Source organism: Arachis stenosperma, chromosome 7, assembly GCF_014773155.1.
Source record: "Arachis stenosperma cultivar V10309 chromosome 7, arast.V10309.gnm1.PFL2, whole genome shotgun sequence".
NCBI lineage: Eukaryota > Viridiplantae > Streptophyta > Magnoliopsida > Fabales > Fabaceae > Arachis > Arachis stenosperma.
This window is the reverse complement of record NC_080383.1, coordinates 80652635-80669871: the sequence shown is the minus strand read 5'-3', so window position 1 is coordinate 80669871 and position 17237 is coordinate 80652635. Positions and strand designations below refer to the sequence as shown.

General features: G+C 40.2%; 1 non-coding gene across 1 annotated transcript; it reads left to right on the top strand.

The window, feature by feature from the left end:
- Positions 1 to 16799: 16799 nt before the first annotated feature.
- Positions 16800 to 16903, top strand: LOC130942415 (small nucleolar RNA R71). Its single transcript, XR_009070985.1, has one exon. It is a non-coding gene; the product is annotated as a small nucleolar RNA R71 (small nucleolar RNA).
- The last annotated feature ends 334 nt before the right edge of the window (positions 16904 to 17237 follow it).

Below are 17237 nucleotides of genomic sequence, written 5' to 3'. Positions count from 1 at the left end.
GTTTATGGACAAGATTGTTAGGCGGATTAACCTTCAAAAAGTTTGCCAGTGTCATCGGGCCTTGAACTCCACCTCCATCATTACCATGGTTGTTCATCTGTTGACCAAGAGCCTCAGCAGTGGCTTGCATAGCAGCAGCCATGTTCTCCAACGCAGCCATAAAGTTCACCGGGTCATTAGGGTTATTCTCCGGTGCACGAGCATTCGTACGACCTCTCGCACTACCTCTACCGCGTCCACGAGGCGCCATCTGGTTCCTATACATACCAAACAATCGATATTAAGTTGATCAGTCTCAATATCGGAAGTCTAGTACTTCAAAGTCCCAAACGCATGCTCATGAACGTTTATGCCAATTATATCAAGCAGATATACTAATAGCACATAACACACACACAGAGAATGCACAGAAGCATAGTCAGTCCATCCCTCAGGCTCTACAGGAACGAACTGCTCTGATACCATAATGTAACACCCTACCATACAGAGTATTATGCTTAAGTCATAATTCAGAGATGGCAAGGTATTACGACCTCTAAAATAAAAATTTAGTACGTATAGTAGTATGAATGATTGATTATAACTAGGAGCCTTTGTAGAAAAAGGGGTAAACAAGAAAAATCGCAACTCAAAAGCGCAACACTCCGATCGTTAACGTAACGAACAAGGATAAACCAACGCGAGATTATATATATACAAAGGAGTGTCAAAAACAGGGATATCAAGACTCAAGATCCGGCTGCGAAGATAACCGGTCCGAGCATAGCAATATATACATATGATAAAATAAGGAAAACCCCAAAGGAAACCCAAAGGGACATAAATACATAAAACCTATTCTCCAAAATCTCCCATAAGAGGAGTCATCACAGTTGTATTATTTAATGGAGATAAAAGTATCTAAGCAAAACATATAAACCAAAACTTAATCCCGAGAACAAGGATCTTCGCAAATCTAGAAGTCTCCAGCATGCCTCAGCGGGAAACCTCACGTCCTGCATCTGAAAATCACAAAATCCGCATGGGTGAGAACCAGAGGTCCCCAGCATGGTAACAGCTTCCACATATATAATACATAATAATAGAGGAAAGCCAAAGGCAATCCTAGAACTTCCTCCAGATAATATCAAAGCTTATAAACAAGCTAAACCATATAAGGGCATCTGACTAAAGATTCTTCAGTCTAACTAATACTTCCCTTTCCAATTCCTTCAAACCTCCCAACCACCAGCAGGAGTATATTATAGCAAACACAGTTATATCAGACAGAGAATATACAAATAGGAGCAGTTAAGACATTTAGACAATTAGCAAGTTATATGCAGTCAAATAGGCAATCTCAAACAATTCACATAGTATGCATATGATGAATGCCTATCCCTAGTGGCCGATGATATCATCTTGTCGGTTATAGAGCCAACCCGACAAGTCCTGGTCGCTAACCATTGGACTGTCCCTCTGTCGCGCATCCCCAACTCGAGTTATACTCGTTATAAACTTGATCATAAACATGATCCATATCCATCACCCTCACTGGTGAATATTTCGGGGGCGAGCTCATCCGGGTCTTTCACAGTGCCCGGCCACACTTACGACATAGGGTCAACAGAGTCTCGAGCCTCCACCTAGAGCACGTGGTGGCTAGCCACTGCTTCCTCCCAGGGATCTCGTGCCTCTGATAGTGGAAGTGCAAATCACAATTATCAATAATTCAGCATAAACATGCATGAATTCTCATCCATGGATCAACATCCATATCAGCCATCCGGCTCACGGTTCAGTCCAGAACCAGCCAATATTCATACCATACACAGCCTTTCCGACTCACGGTTAAATCCATAACCAGCCATCCGGCTCACGGTTAAATCCATAACCAGCCGTTTCATTAACAATTATAGCCTTTCGGCCCATGGCATAACAAGCACTTCCACCACCATCCTCCGCATCTCACATAATCATCTTGATCCTCATGGATCATTCATTTTTCCCTTGCTTCACTCGCAAGTCTCCTCATTCACTAGCCCCTTTTTAACAGCTAGGCATGTCATAATAATTTAAGACATAAATGGTGAGATCGGAGGCTTAGAAGTATGAGATTTGGCTTTTAAAACTCAAAAATCAACTTTGGGATGAAAACAGGGCCACGCGTACGCGCACTCCACGCGCACGCGTGGATGGCCTCAAAAACTCATCGACGCGCAAGCGTCATGCACGCTAACGCGTGGATTAAAGATTTGCCAATCGACGCGCACGCGCCAACCACGCGTACGCGCGGGTGTTCTCGTGCCCCAGGCACAACACTGGCACAGTTCTGGCATAACTCTCTGGAAAATGGCTGGGCATTGGGTGCAGCACAATCGGCGCGCCCGCGCACATCACGCGCACGCGTGGATGGCGCTTTCTGGAAGATCGGCACGTACGCGCCAGGTGCGCCCACGCGCAAGGGGTCATTCTGCTAAAAATTTTCTAAGTTAAAAGCTGCAGAATTCACAGATATAAACCCCAATCTTCCAACGGACATAACTTCCTCATTTTAAATCGTTTTTCACCCGTTCTTCGAACGACATGGACATCCCGGATCCAATTTCATTTTTTAACAGATTTGGTACAAAACGGAGATCCGTAGTCCAAGTTATGTCCCGTCAAAATATGCCCAAAAACCATATTTTCATACAAAACCACCAAGTGCCATTTTCAAAACAAGCCATTTTTTCAACTCTTTTCAAAATCAATCAAAACATGCCAATTTCATCCCTTTTCTTTGAAATCAATCAAAATATATCAAATTCAACATCAAGCCTCCTCAACTCACACATTGACACTTTACCACAATTTACCAAAATCACTATCTCATCATTTTACCCCACTTCACCCAAGTGGCTCAAACTCAAACACATTGACATATCATATACTATTCCTCATGCCAATTCTCACCAACACCAATTCCAATAAATCATTATTGTACACAATCAACATCATACTCACCATCAACATGGTTCAACCCACAATTCAACCATAACCAATCATCAAGGATATATCACAACATGCATATTTCTCATACATCATACCACCAAGGCATCAATAATCATCATCACATATATGACCACATCATATATCTCAATCATTCAACAACATCAACAATTCAATGCCTATCTTAGGGCCTCTAGGCTAAGTATTTCCTACCACATTACATATTAGATACGGGAAATCGAAACCATACCTTAGCCGATTTTCCCAAGCTCCCCCGGAGCACTTCCAAACCACTTATCCACAAGCTCTCAAGGCCTCAAAACCTCCAAGAACAGATTTTTCACCACCAAACCCTTTCCAAGCTTTTCAAAGTCACCAATCAAGCTCCAATATCCACACATACACAACCTAAGCCACAACCATCATACCCATACACAACATCTCAATACCCAAACATCATAAAACCACAAATTACACTAGGGTTGAGAGTCTTACCACACCCAAGGTCCAAGGAGACAAGATTAACCTTCTCCTTCAAGAGAGTTGGGTCCTATAACATCAAAGAACCCAAAATCTCAACATTTTACCCACAAAACTCGAAAATAAGGGCTGGAATTTCGAACAGAAACACGTGGCTTACCTCAAGATTTATTGTATGGGTTTTGTAGAGCTCTCCGCGGTGAATGCGTGGCCGCAAACGGAGCGGCAATCGGAGCTCTAGATCAAAAGTTATGGTGGTTTGAAGATCAAGTGAGAGAGAGAAGTTGAGAGAATGTTCTTCCCTTCCTCTCCACCATTTCAGCGTGAATGTGTAACAAATGAGGAGAGAGAGTGCTGAAAACTAGGGTTTTGGTTAAGTTATGTTGGGCCAAGGGCCCACTTTGGGTCCGGTTGGCCCGGTTTGGCCCGTTCGGTCCAATCTTTGTCCGAATTCTATAAAATTGGTACCAAAATTCTCGTCTCAGTCTCCTCTATCACATTTAGCCATAAAAATCACATTTTAGGCTTTCTAGAATAAATTCTCATTTATGGGTTAATTAGCCGTTAATTAACCGGGTCTTACAAAGCACACCTACGCGTACGCGTCAAACACGCCTACGCGTGGGGGGCATTCTGCTAAAAAATTTTCTAAGTTAAAAGCTGTAGAATTCACAAATTAAACCCCCAATCTTTCAATGGACATAACTTCCTCGTTTTAAATCATTTTTCGCCTGTTCTTCGAACGGCATGGACACCCCGGATCAAATTTTTATTTCTAAACAAGTTTGGCACAAAACGAGGGTCCGGAGTCCAAGTTATGTTCCGTCAAAGTATGCCCAAAAACTATATTTTCATACAAAATCACAAAGTGCCATTTTCAAAACAAGCCATTTTCAACCCTTTTTAAAATCAACCAAAGCATGCCAATTTCAATCCTTTTTGAAATCAATCAAAATATACCAAAATCAACATCAAGCCTCCTCAACTCATGCATTAACACCTTACCATAATTCACAAAATTGCCGTATAACCATTTTTACCCATCTCAAATAAATGACTAAATTACAAACACATTAACATGTCATACATCCTTTCTCATCCCAATTTCTAACAATACTATTTCCAATCAAGCATCATTATACATAATCAATATCATACTCACTATCACATGGTTTCACCCACAAATCAACCTTAATCATTCCTCAAGTATATATCACAACATACATATCTCTCATGCATCATCATACCATCAAGGCATCAATAATCATAATCACCTATATGACCACATAATATATCTCAACCAAAACCAAACATACCTCATCTATATAATTTCACCCAAAATTATCAAATTCCACACTTCAACTCCTCAAACCTTATTATTCCATAACCAATCCAATCATTCATATATTCATTATCTGAAATCCATCGAATCACTTGTGTCATCATACAATGCACACATCTAGGGGTGGCAAACGGGCCTCAACCCACCGGGCCAGCCCGCGTAACCCGCCAAAAAAGGTGGGCTGGGCTGGAAAATTAGGACCGCCAAATAGCAAAAACTCGCCTAACCCGCACCGCTTAAACCGCGGGTTTTGGCGGGCTTTGGCGGGGCGGGGCGGGCTTCCCCGCCGGGCTTAGTGTTTTTTTAATGAGGGGGTATTTTTACAATTTTTTGGCCAAAACCTAACTTCCTCCAACCTAACATACAAGAGTATGAAGATAAAAATTGAGTGGTTTGGATTATGTTTATGTTACTTTGAAGATAATATTTATAATTATGATTTAAATTATGTTTATTTTGTTTTAGAGAGAATATTTATACTTATATTTTGAATGAAAACTTAGTTTATAATTATGTTTATTAGATATTTATAATTACAAAGATTTTAATGTTTATGAATAAAAAAAATAATTTTTTATACTTTTAGAAATTATAAATTTATTAATATGGTTGTGAAATTATATATATTGTTTAGTAGTTAATAGTAAAAAAAAAAGAGGAGCTTAGGCGGGCTTAGCCTGCCAACCCGCCAGCCCGCTGTTAGGCAGCGCGGGGTGGGATTCTAGGACCGCCTCACTAGGCGGGGCGGGGCGGGCTAGCCCGCCAAAAGGCGGACTTCTGGCGGGGCGGGACGGGGCGGGGCGGGCTTCTCCGCTTGCCACCCCTACACACATCAACTTACCTTCCTTACCTCTTTCTGGCCTCCGGCCCAAGATTCACAGCCTCTAGCCCAATTTCACAATTTAAATGCATACACCACAAATCAATACTCATTACCCAATACATCAATTTCTCAACACACCAAGCATAGAAGGCCACACAATTCTAAACCCAATCATTAATTCACATTACATACCAACTATGCATATTAGCACCAATCATTTACACAATCCAAACTTAATCCTAGGGGCATCTAGCCTAGGAATTCTCATCACACCATACGGTACTTAAATAAAACTTAAACTGTACCTCTTGTAGCCAAACTAATTGAGCCTCTTCTATGGAAGTCTCCACCAACCCTTAGCTCCAAGCCTCACCAAAGCTCCACAAGTAGCACCAACCTCCCAATTGTGCATCAAAATCACCAAATACACTAACATAACCAATTTCACATACATACATCAACCTAGGGCTCATAAAAATGACAAATCACAAGGGTTTGAGCACTTCTTACCTCAGCCCATATGAAGTAGGGATAGAACCCGCTTAGAATCCATGTTGGAGCATCCCTAAACACCCAAAATCACAAGATTTCAACACTAACTACCCAAAAATATGTAATAGTAGGAAATTTCAAAAACTGGACAGAGATGAATAGAATACTCACCACAAGAATTAGATAGAATTGTAGAGGATGAGAAGAGCGATGCGTGGTTGCAAACGGCTCGTTAATCGGAGCTCCGTAGCTCAAGTTATGGTGGTTTGATGATCAAAGAGAGTTATGTTTCCTCTCTTCTCTTCTCTCTTCTCAATTCAGCACCCCTCTTCTTATTTTTAGGGTAAAATGAGCTGAAATGCTCATAACTGATATTTATATATGTTGAGTCTTAGGCCCACTTAAGCCCGGTTCACTTATTTTGTCCGTTGGCCCAATTTTTGGGCCAAAACCCTTTAAGATTAGCGCTCTAAACCGCACTTTAAATATTTCTACCTCCCCTAATTATAATTTCTCATTTCTTAGTCATATTTACTCATAATCAATTTTTCAGCTGCAGTACCAGACAGATCTCAGCTGGTACTGTCGGTCAAAATTTTACTGCGCGCTTTTACGCAGAAAACTATGTTTTCCGACTCGGAAAGATTCACTGAATCCAAATATCATATTTAAATCATCAAATTTCAATTGCCAAATCTTCCAACCATATTCGCTCCTATTTAACTTATTATTTAATTAATTTTGGTTAGACCGGAAATTACATTCTACCCCCTAACAGAAATTTTTGCCCTAAAAAATTCCATCCATCACTGCGAGTACACTAGCGTAGTCTGCCTTTATATCCAATGCATAACAGTTCCAAGGTCCTTCTACTCTGTGCGCTTCTGTTTCCGCACTCTGATTTCTCTATCTTCGAGGGTCTCAGTCATTCGTTCAACACCGACCAATAGCCTCGTTCCTTACTTTTATCGTCTCATCAACTCTCACCCTATTAAATCTAAAATCATGTCATCAATAATATTGCCATCATTATTAATCATAGCCATCATCCCACATCACTATAATCACTCAAAGATCATCCCCACACCTTAATCATACTCCATCACTATTCTCTCTCTCCGCCAAGCCAATTCCTCTAATCACAGTTTAACTCCAAGCATAACCTCCAAACTTACTCTCTTATTCTCAAACCCTCGAATTTCTATATGACTTGCTGTTATAAAGTCTCTAACACATCAATCAAAAACCCCTTTCATTTCTAGAAATCAAATAAGTTTGGAATAAAAAGCTAACAAAATCATAAGAATCCGGCTTCCTTTAATAATCTACAAAAGCATTTGAAACACATCTCTTTTGTAAAAGTTATTCAAATCAAAGGTCATTCTCGAAACTATAACCAACACTCTTTCAAATTCTTGGAAAATTTTGACAGCACCTCTCCTAAAAATTAGAGTTTACCACCCGTCACGGGTTCCCTGATAAACCCCTATTTCATGGTTTATCTTGTGCACAATTGAGTGGTTTTTATCAAGTCCTTGCCCACTTATTCATATAATTTGCATGGTTTTATATTCTTCTTCCTGATTTTGTGCTATGATTGAAAACATACTTCTTTGGCCTTATATTTGCTAATATTAATCATCTCTTATTACCATTAGATGCCTTGATATGTGTGTTAAGTGATTTCAGAGATTACAGGGCAGGAATGGCTCAGAGGATGGAAAGGAAGCATGCAAAAGTGGAAGGAATACAAGAAGTTGAAGGAACTGAAAAGCTGTCAGCCTGACCCTCTCACACTAAAACGATCATAACTTGAGCTACAGAGGTCCAAATAACGCGGTTCTAGTTGCGTTGGAAAGCTAACGTCTGGGGCTTCGATTTGATATATAATTTGCCATAGTGGCCGTACAGATAGGCAACGCAAAGCGCGCTCCACGCGGACGCGTTGCATCTGCGAATCTCATTCCACGCAAACGCGTAGATGACGCTTCCGCGTCACTTTGCCGCGACCTGTACGGACCAGAAAGCGCTGAGAGTGATTTCTGGGATGTTTTTGACCCAGTTCTCGGCCCAGAAAACACAGATTAGAGGCTGGGAGTGGAGCAGAATGAATCATTGAATCATAACTCACAATTCACTTTTCATAATTTAGATGTAGTTTCAGAGAGAGAGAGAGGCTCTCTCCTCTCTCTCAGGATTTAGGATTAGGATTCCTCTTAAAGAATTTAGGATTTATTATTATTTCAACTTACAATTCTTTTGAGCTCCAGGTTCAATATTCCTTTATTTTGACTTCTCTTCTACTTTGAGATACTTTAATGCTTTTATTTGTATTTGACTTATGTTGCCCAATTGGCTTATGAACTTTTCCATGTTAGATTTGACTGCTTTTATTAATGCAATTGAGGTATTTCAGATTTATGCTTGCTTTATTCTATTTATGATGTCTTCAATTTAATTTAGAATTTTCCCTTTTGGCTCTGGTTAAGTAATTGGTGACGCTTGAGTTATCAAATAAAGCAGTGGTTGAAATTGGCAGATCGCTCTAAAGCTAGTCTTCCCACAGGGATTGACTAGGACTTGAGGATCAAACTAATTATTCCACTTGACTTTCCCTTGCTTTTGTAAAGGTTAACTAAGTGGGATTAAAATCCAATTCGCATTACAATTGATAAGGATAGGACTTCCAGTTCTAATAGCTTGCCAAAAGTTTATTTTATTATTACTATTTTAATTTTTTTTTCATTTAACATACTTCTTCCTTACTTTCAAAACCCCAAATTACAAGACTCATAAATAATAATAAGAACACCTCCCTGTAATTCCTTGAGAAGACGACCTGAGGTTTGAATACTTCGGTTATCAATTTATTTAGGGGTTTGTTACTTGTGACAACCAAAACGTTTGTACGAAGGGATTTTCTATTGGTTTAGAATCTATACTTACAACGCGACTATATTTTTATAAAATTCTTTACTAGCAAAAATCCTAACGTCAAAATGGCGCCGTTGCTGGGAAATTGCAAACGTGTGCCTTATTATTGGTTATTGTAAATATTTTTCAAAAAAAATTTCAGATTTTTATTTTAAAATTTTTATCTTATCTTATCTTATTTCAAAATCAAATTTCAATTTTCAAATCTTTTTCAAAAAAAATATTTTTTTTTGAAAATTTTATCTTATCTTTTTTTTCAAAAATTATATCTTTTTCAAAAATATTTTCTTTTTGTTAGTTTTTGTTTTTATTTTCTCCTACTACTATGAACTCTCACCCCTTTGGCTATGAGTCTGGTTACAATTATGTTGCAGGAAGAGAAGATTACAATGAGTACATGCATCAAGGTCAAAGCAACCAAAGATGGATGGAGCCAAGAGGATCTGATCAACCCTTTAGGCAACAACACCTTCCAGGATATCATGGACAAAGACCATTCTACAATGCATACCAAGATGATAGATATAGTGGACCCCCTTGTAGTTACCAACAAGACCCACCATATGCCTATGAACCCCCTCCTCCTCAATATAACTTTGGACCACCATACTCACAAGCCCCTTTCCGCCATTCACCTCCATATGACCCTAACACATATCCACCATACCAACCACCCTATGAACCGTATGAACCATACATAGAATCACTCCAATTCCACTCCAATTACTCCCAAGAACCACCACCTCAATATACACCATCTCCATATCCATCAATCCAAGAGCACTATGATCCTACTTATGATAGCCGAGCACAACAAGAATCAACATATCGTCTCAAGGAAACAGTGGATCAATTTCACGCAACCCTTCATCAATTGAATCAAGCGATAAATCAATTAGCTCCCGACGTTCGGACACTCAAGGAACCCCCATGGCCTCATGTGGAGAATCTAATGAAGAACGTAGCATGAAGGAGATACTAGAAACTCCAGTGGACAATAAGGAGCGTGACTTTGTACTGGAACAAGTGGAGGAAGCCGAAATCATTGAAGAAAAAGAAGTGGTCAAAGACTTAGAAGATGTTGAGCCTCCATTGGAAATTCAATTCATAAAGCCTCCTTCCAAGATGCTTGAAATTAATGTTGAGGAGGGTGTACAACCTCCAAGGCATGTCATGGTTGAAGACTTGGAAGAGGTTGATCAAGAGATAGAGACTAAGGAAGAAGAAGCACAATGGTGGACGAAATTGTGATCATTAACAATGGCTCCAAAGACTTGGTGCTCTTAAACATGAATTACACTTAGTCACAACTCCCCACAACTAACCAGCAAGTGTACTGGGTCGTCCAAGTAATACCTTACGTGAGTAAGGGTCGATCCCACAGAGATTGTTGGTATGAAGCAAGCTATGGTCATCTTGTAGATCTCAGTCAGGCTGATTCAAATGTGATTGGATTAGATAATTAAAAGATAAATAAAATAGGATAGAAATACTTATGTAAATTAATGGTGAGAATTTCAGGTAAGCGTATAGAGATGCTTGTTCCATCTGAATCTCTGCTTTCCTACTACTTTCATCCAATCATTCTTACTCCTTTCAATGGTAAGCTGTATGTAGGGCATCACCGTTGTCAATGGCTACATCCCATCCTCTCAGTGAAAATGGTCCAAATGCTCTGTCATAACACGGCTAATCATCTGTCGGTTCTCAATCAGGTTGGAATAGAATCCCGTGATTCTTTTGCATCTGTCACTAACGCCCAGCCTTCAAGAGTTTGAAGCTCGTCATAGTCATCCAATCCCGGAATCCTACTCGGAATACCACAGACAAGGTTAGACTTTCCGGATTCCCATGAATGCTGCCATCAATTCTAGCTTATACCATGAAGATTCTGATCAAGGAATCCAAGAGATATGTGCCCGGTCTAAAGTAGAATGGAAGTGGTTGTCAGTCACGCGCGTTCATAGGTGAGAATGATGATGAGTGTTACGGATCATCACATTCATCAAGTTGAAGTGCAACGAATATCTTAGAACAGGAATAAATCGAATTGAATAGAAAATAGTAGTAATTGCATTGAAACTTGAGGTACAGCAGAGCTCCACACCCTTAATCTATGGTGTGTAGAAACTCCACCGTTGAAAATACATAAGTAAAAGGTCCAGGCATGGCCGAATGGCCAGCCCCCAAAACGTGATCACAGGATCCAAAATACAATCCAGGATCCAGGATGTGGTCAAAAGACGACTAGTACACTAGTAAAAAGTTCTATTTATACTAAACTAGTTACTAGGGTTTACAGAAGTAAGTAATTGATGCATAAATCCACTTCCGGGGCCCAATTGGTGTGTGTTTGGGCTGAGCTTGATCTATCCACGAGCTGAGGCTTCTCTTGGAGTTGAACGCCAAGTTGTAACGTGTTTTGGGCGTTCAACTCTGGTTCGTGACGTGTTTCTGGCGTTTGACTCCAGAATGCAGCATGGAACTGGCGTTGAGCGGCAGTTTACGTCGTCAAATCTCGAATAAAGTATGGACTATTATATATTGCTGGAAAGCTCTGAATGTCTACTTTCTAACGTCGTTAAGAGCGCGCCAATTGGAGTTTTGTAGCTCCAGAAAATCCATTTCGAGGGAGGTCAGATTCCAACAGCATCAGCAGTCCTTTGTCAGCCTTTTATCAGAGTTTTGCTCAGGTCCCTCAATTTCAGCCAGAAAATATCTGAAATCACAGAAAAACACACAAACTCATAGTAAAGTCCAGAAATGTGAATTTAGCATAAAAACTAATGAAAACATCCCTAAAAATAACTAGATCATACTAAAAACTACCTAAAAACAATGCCAAAAAGCGTATAAATTATCCGCTCATCACAACACCAAACTTAAATTGTTGCTTGTCCCCAAGCAACTGAAAATTAATTAGGATAAAAAGAAGAGAATATACTATAAATTCCAGAATATCAATGAATATTAGTCCTAATTAGATGAGCGGGACTTGTAGCTTTTTGCCTCTGAACAGTTTTGGCATCTTACTTTTTCCTTTGAAGTTTAGAATGATTGGCATCTATAGGAACTTAGAATTTCAGATAGTGTTATTGATTCTCCTAGTTAAGTTTTTTGATTCTTGAACACAGCTACTTTTATGAGTCTTGGCCGTGGCCCTAAGCATTTTGTTTTCCAGTATTACCACCGGATACATAAATGCCACAAACACATGACTGGGTGAACCTTTTCAGATTGTGACTCAGCTTTGCTAAAGTCCCCAGTTAGAGGTGTCTAAAGCTCTTAAGCACACTCTTTTTGCTTTGGATCACGACTTTAACCACTCAGTCTCAAGCTTTTCACTTGGACCTGCATGCCACAAGCACATGGTTAGGGACAGCTTGATTTAGCCGCTTAGGCCTGGATTTTATTTCCTTGGGCCCTCCTATCCATTGATGCTCAAAGCCTTGGATCCTTTTTACCCTTGCCTTTTAGTTTTAAGGGCTATTGGCTTTTTTTGCTTGCTTTTTCTTTTTCTTTCTATTTTTTTTCACCAAATTTTTTTTCGCAAGCTTTTGCTTTTTCACTGCTTTTTCTTGCTTCAAGAATCAATTTCATGATTTTTCAGATCATCAATAACATTTCTCTTTGTTCATCATTCTTTCAAGAGCCAACAACTTTAACATTCATAAACAACAAGATCAAAATTATGCACTGTTTAAGCATTCATTCAGAAAACAAAAAAGTATTGTCACCACATCAATATAATTAAACTAATTTCAAGGACAATTTTTGAAATTCATGTACTTTTTGTTCTTTTGAATTAAAAACATTTTTCATTTAAGAGAGGTGAAGGATTTATGGAATTTATTCATAGCTTTAAGACATAGTTACTACATACTAATGATCATGAAGTAGAGACACAAAACATAGATAAAAAATAAAAATAGAAAAATTAAGAACAAGGAATGAATCCACCTTAGTGGCGTCTTCTTCTTGAAGGACCAATGATGTCCTTAAGCTCTTCTATGTCCCTTCCTTGCCTTTGTTGCTCCTCCCTCATTGCTCTTTGATCTTCTCTAATTTCATGGAGAATGATGGAGTGCTCTTGATGTTCCACCCTTAATTGATCCACATTGTAACTCAAATCTTCTAAGGAAGTGTTGAGTTGTTCCCAATAGTTGTTAGGAGGAAAGTGCATCCCTTGAGGCATCTCCGGGATTTCTTGGTAATGAGCTTCCTCATGCGTCTCTTGGATTCCATGAGTGGGCTCTCTTGTTTGCTCCATCCTTTTCTTAGTGATGGACTTGTCCTCCTCAATGAGGATGTCTCCTTCTATGATAACTCCAGCTGAGTAACATAGATGGCAAATAAGATGAGGAAAAGCTAGCCTTGCCAAAGTAGTGGACTTATCGGCTATTTTGTAGAATTCATGGGAGATGACTTCATGAACTTCTACTTCCTCTCCAATCATGATGCTATGAATCATGATGGCCCGATCCACAGTAACTTCAGATCGGTTGCTAGTGGGGATGATGGAGCATTGAATGAACTCCAACCATCCTCTAGCCACAGGCTTGAGGTCCAGTCTTCTTAGTTGAACCGGCTTGTCTTTGGAGTCTCTTTTCCATTGAGCTCCTTCCATACATATGTCCATAAGAACTTGGTCCAACCTTTGATTAAAGTTGACCCTTCTAGTGTAGGGGCGTGCATCTCCTTGCATCATGGGTAAGTTGAACGCCAACCTCACATTTTCCGGACTAAAATCTAAGTATTTCCCCCGAACCATTGTAAGATAATTCTTTGGGTTTGGGTTCTTACTTTGATCATGGTTCCTAGTGATCCATGCATTGGCATAGAACTCTTGAACCATTAAGATTCTGACTTGTTGGATGGGATTGGTTAGAACTTCCCAACCTCTTCTTTGGATCTCATGTCGGATCTCCGGGTACTCATTTTTTTGAGCTTGAAAGGGACCTCGGGGATCACCTTCTTCTTGGCCACAACATCATAGAAGTGGTTTTGATGGGATTTGGAGATGAATCTTTCCATCTCCCATGACTCGGAGGTGAAAGCTTTTGTCTTCCCTTTCCCTTTTCTAGAGGATTCTCCGGCCTTAGGTGCCATCAATGGTAATGGAAAAACAAAAAGCTTATGCTTTTACCACACTAAACTTAAAATATTGCTCGCCCTCGAGCAAGAGAAGAAAGAAAAGAAGAATAAGAAGAAGAAAATATGGAGGAGGGGGGAGAGGTGTATTCGGCCAAGAAGGAGAAGAGAGGGTTGTGTTGTGTGAAAAGGAAGGAGAATGGAGGGGTTTATATAGGGAGGGGAGAGGGAGTGGGTTCGGCTATTTAGGGTAGGTTTGGATGGGAAAGAAATTTGAATTCGAAGGTAGGTGGGGTTTATGGAGAAGAGTGGATGGATGTGAGTGGTGAAGGGGGTAATTGAGAAAGAGTGTTTATGGGGAAGAGAGGATGAATGTTGAGAAGAGGGGAGAATATGGTAGGTGGGGATCCTGTGGGGTCCACAGATCCTGAGATGATCCTGTGGGGTCCACAGATCCTGAGGTGTCAAGGATTTACATCCCTGCACCAATTAGGCATGTAAAATGCCTTTGCAAGCAATTCTGGCGTTTAAACGCCGAAGTGATGCTCATTCTGGGCGTTCAACACCCATGTGCAGCATGTTTCTGGCGTTGAACGCCAAGTCCATGCTTGTTTCTGGCGTTTAGCGCCAGCTCTCCTTAGGGTGCATTCCTAGCGTTTGAACGCCGGGATGTTGCTTGTTTCTGGCGTTCAACGCCAGATCCATGCTCTGTTTTGGCGTTGAACGCCAGCCAGATGCTCCTTACTGGCGTTTAAACGCCAGTAAGTCATTCCTCCAGGGTGTGATTTTTCTTCTGCTGTTTTTGATTCTGTTTTTAATTTTAATATTTTTTTCGTGACTCCACATGATCATGAGCCTAATAAAACATAAAAGAACAATGAAAATAAAATAAAATTAGATAAATAAAAACTGGATTGCCTCCCAACAAGCACTCTTTTAGTGTCACTAGCTTGACAGTGGGCTCTCTTGGAGCCACAAAGGTGATCAGGTCAATGTTGTGGACTTCCAACACCAAACTTAGAGTTTGGATATAGGGGTTCAACACCAAACTTAGAGTTTGGTTGTGGCCTCCCAACACCAAACTTAGAGTTTGATTGTGGGAGCTCTGTTTGACTCTGTACTGAGAGAAGCTCTGCATGCTTACTCTCCCTTGTTACAGAAGGATAGCCGTGTGCCTTAAACATAAGGTAGTCCCTATTCAATTGAAGGACTAATTCTCCTCTGTTAACATCTATCACAGCTTCTGCTGTGGCTAGGAAAGGTCTTCCAAGGATGATGCATTCATCCTTCTCTTTCCTAGTGTCTAAGATTATGAAATCAGCAGGGATGTAAAGGCCTTCAACCTTTACTAACACGTCCTCTACTAATCCATAAGCTTGTCTTAATGACTTGTCTGCCAATTATAATGAGAATAAGGCAGGCTGTACCTCAATGATCCCCAGCTTCTCCATTATAGAGAGTGGCATAAGATTTATGCCTGACCCTAGGGCACAAAGAGCTTTTTCAAAGGTCATGGTGCCTATGGTACAAGGTATTAAGAATTTGCCAGGATCTTGTCTCTTTTGAGATAAAGTTTTCTGAACCCATGTATCTAGTTCACTAATGAGCAAGGGAGGTTTACCTTCCCAAGTCTCATTACCAAACAACTTGGTATTCAACTTCATGATGGCTACTAGATATTGAGCAACTTACTCTCCAGTCACATCTTCATCCTCTTCTGAGGAAGAATAGTTTTCAGAGCTCATGAATGGCAGAAGGAGATTTAGTGGAATCTCTATGGTCTCTATATGAGCCTCAGATTCCTTTAGGTCCTCAATAGGGAACTCCTTCTTGTTTGAGAGACGTCCCAGGAGGTCTTTCTCACTAGAATTTTCGTCCTTTTCCTCCCTTATGCATTCGGCCATATTGATTACATCAATGGCCTTGCACTCTCCTTTTGGATTTTCTTCTGTATTGCTTGGGAGAATACTGGGAGGAGTTTCAGTGACTTTCTTACTCAGCTGGCCCACTTGTGCCTCCAAATTTCTGATAGAGGACCTTGTTTCACTCATGAAACTTAAAGTGGCCTTAGACAGATCAGAGACTAAATTTGCTAAATTAGAGGGGCTCTGCTCAGAATTCTCTGTCTGTTGCTGAGAAGATGATGGAAAAGGCTTGTTATTGCTTAGCCTGTTTCTTCCACCATTATTAAAGCCTTGTTGAAGCTTTTGTTGATCCTTCCATGAGAAATTTGGATGATTTCTCCATGATAAATTATAGGTGTTTCCATAAGGTTCACCCATGTAATTTACCTCTGCTATTGCAGGGTTCTCAGGATCGTAAGCTTCTTCAGAAGCTGCCTCTTTAGTACTGTTAGATGCATTTTGCCATCCATTCAGACTTTGAGAAATCATGTTGACTTGCTGAGTCAACACTTTGTTCTGAGCCAATATGGCATTCAGAGCATCAATTTTAAGAACTCCCTTCCTCTGAGGCGTCCCATTATTCACGGAATTCCTCTCAGAAGTGTACATGAATTGGTTATTTGCAACCATGTCAATAAGTTCTTGAGCTTCTGCAGGCGTTTTCTTTAAGTGAATGGATCCACCTGCAGAATGGTCCAATGACATCTTAGAGAACTCAGATAGACCATAATAGAATATATCTATCATGGTCCATTTCGAAAACATGTCAGAAGGACATCTTTTGGTCATCTGTTTGTATCTTTCCCAAGCTTCATAGAGGGATTCACCATCTTTTTGTTTGAAGGTCTGAACATCCACTCTAAGCTTGCTCAGCTTTTGAGGAGGAAAGAACTTAGCCAAGAAGGTCGTGACCAGCTTATCCCAGGATTCCAAGCTATCTTTAGGTTGTGAATCCAACCATGTTCTAGCTCTGTCTCTTACAGCAAAAGGGAAAAGCATGAGCCTATAGACTTCAGGATCTACTCCATTCGTCTTTACAGTCTCACAGATCTGTAAGAACTCAGTTAAAAACTGATAGGGATCTTCTGATGGAAGTCCATGAAACTTGCAGTTTTGTTGCATTAAAGCAACTAGTTGAGGTTTCAGCTCAAAATTATTTGCCCCAATGGTAGGGATTGAGATGCTTCTTCCATCAAACTTG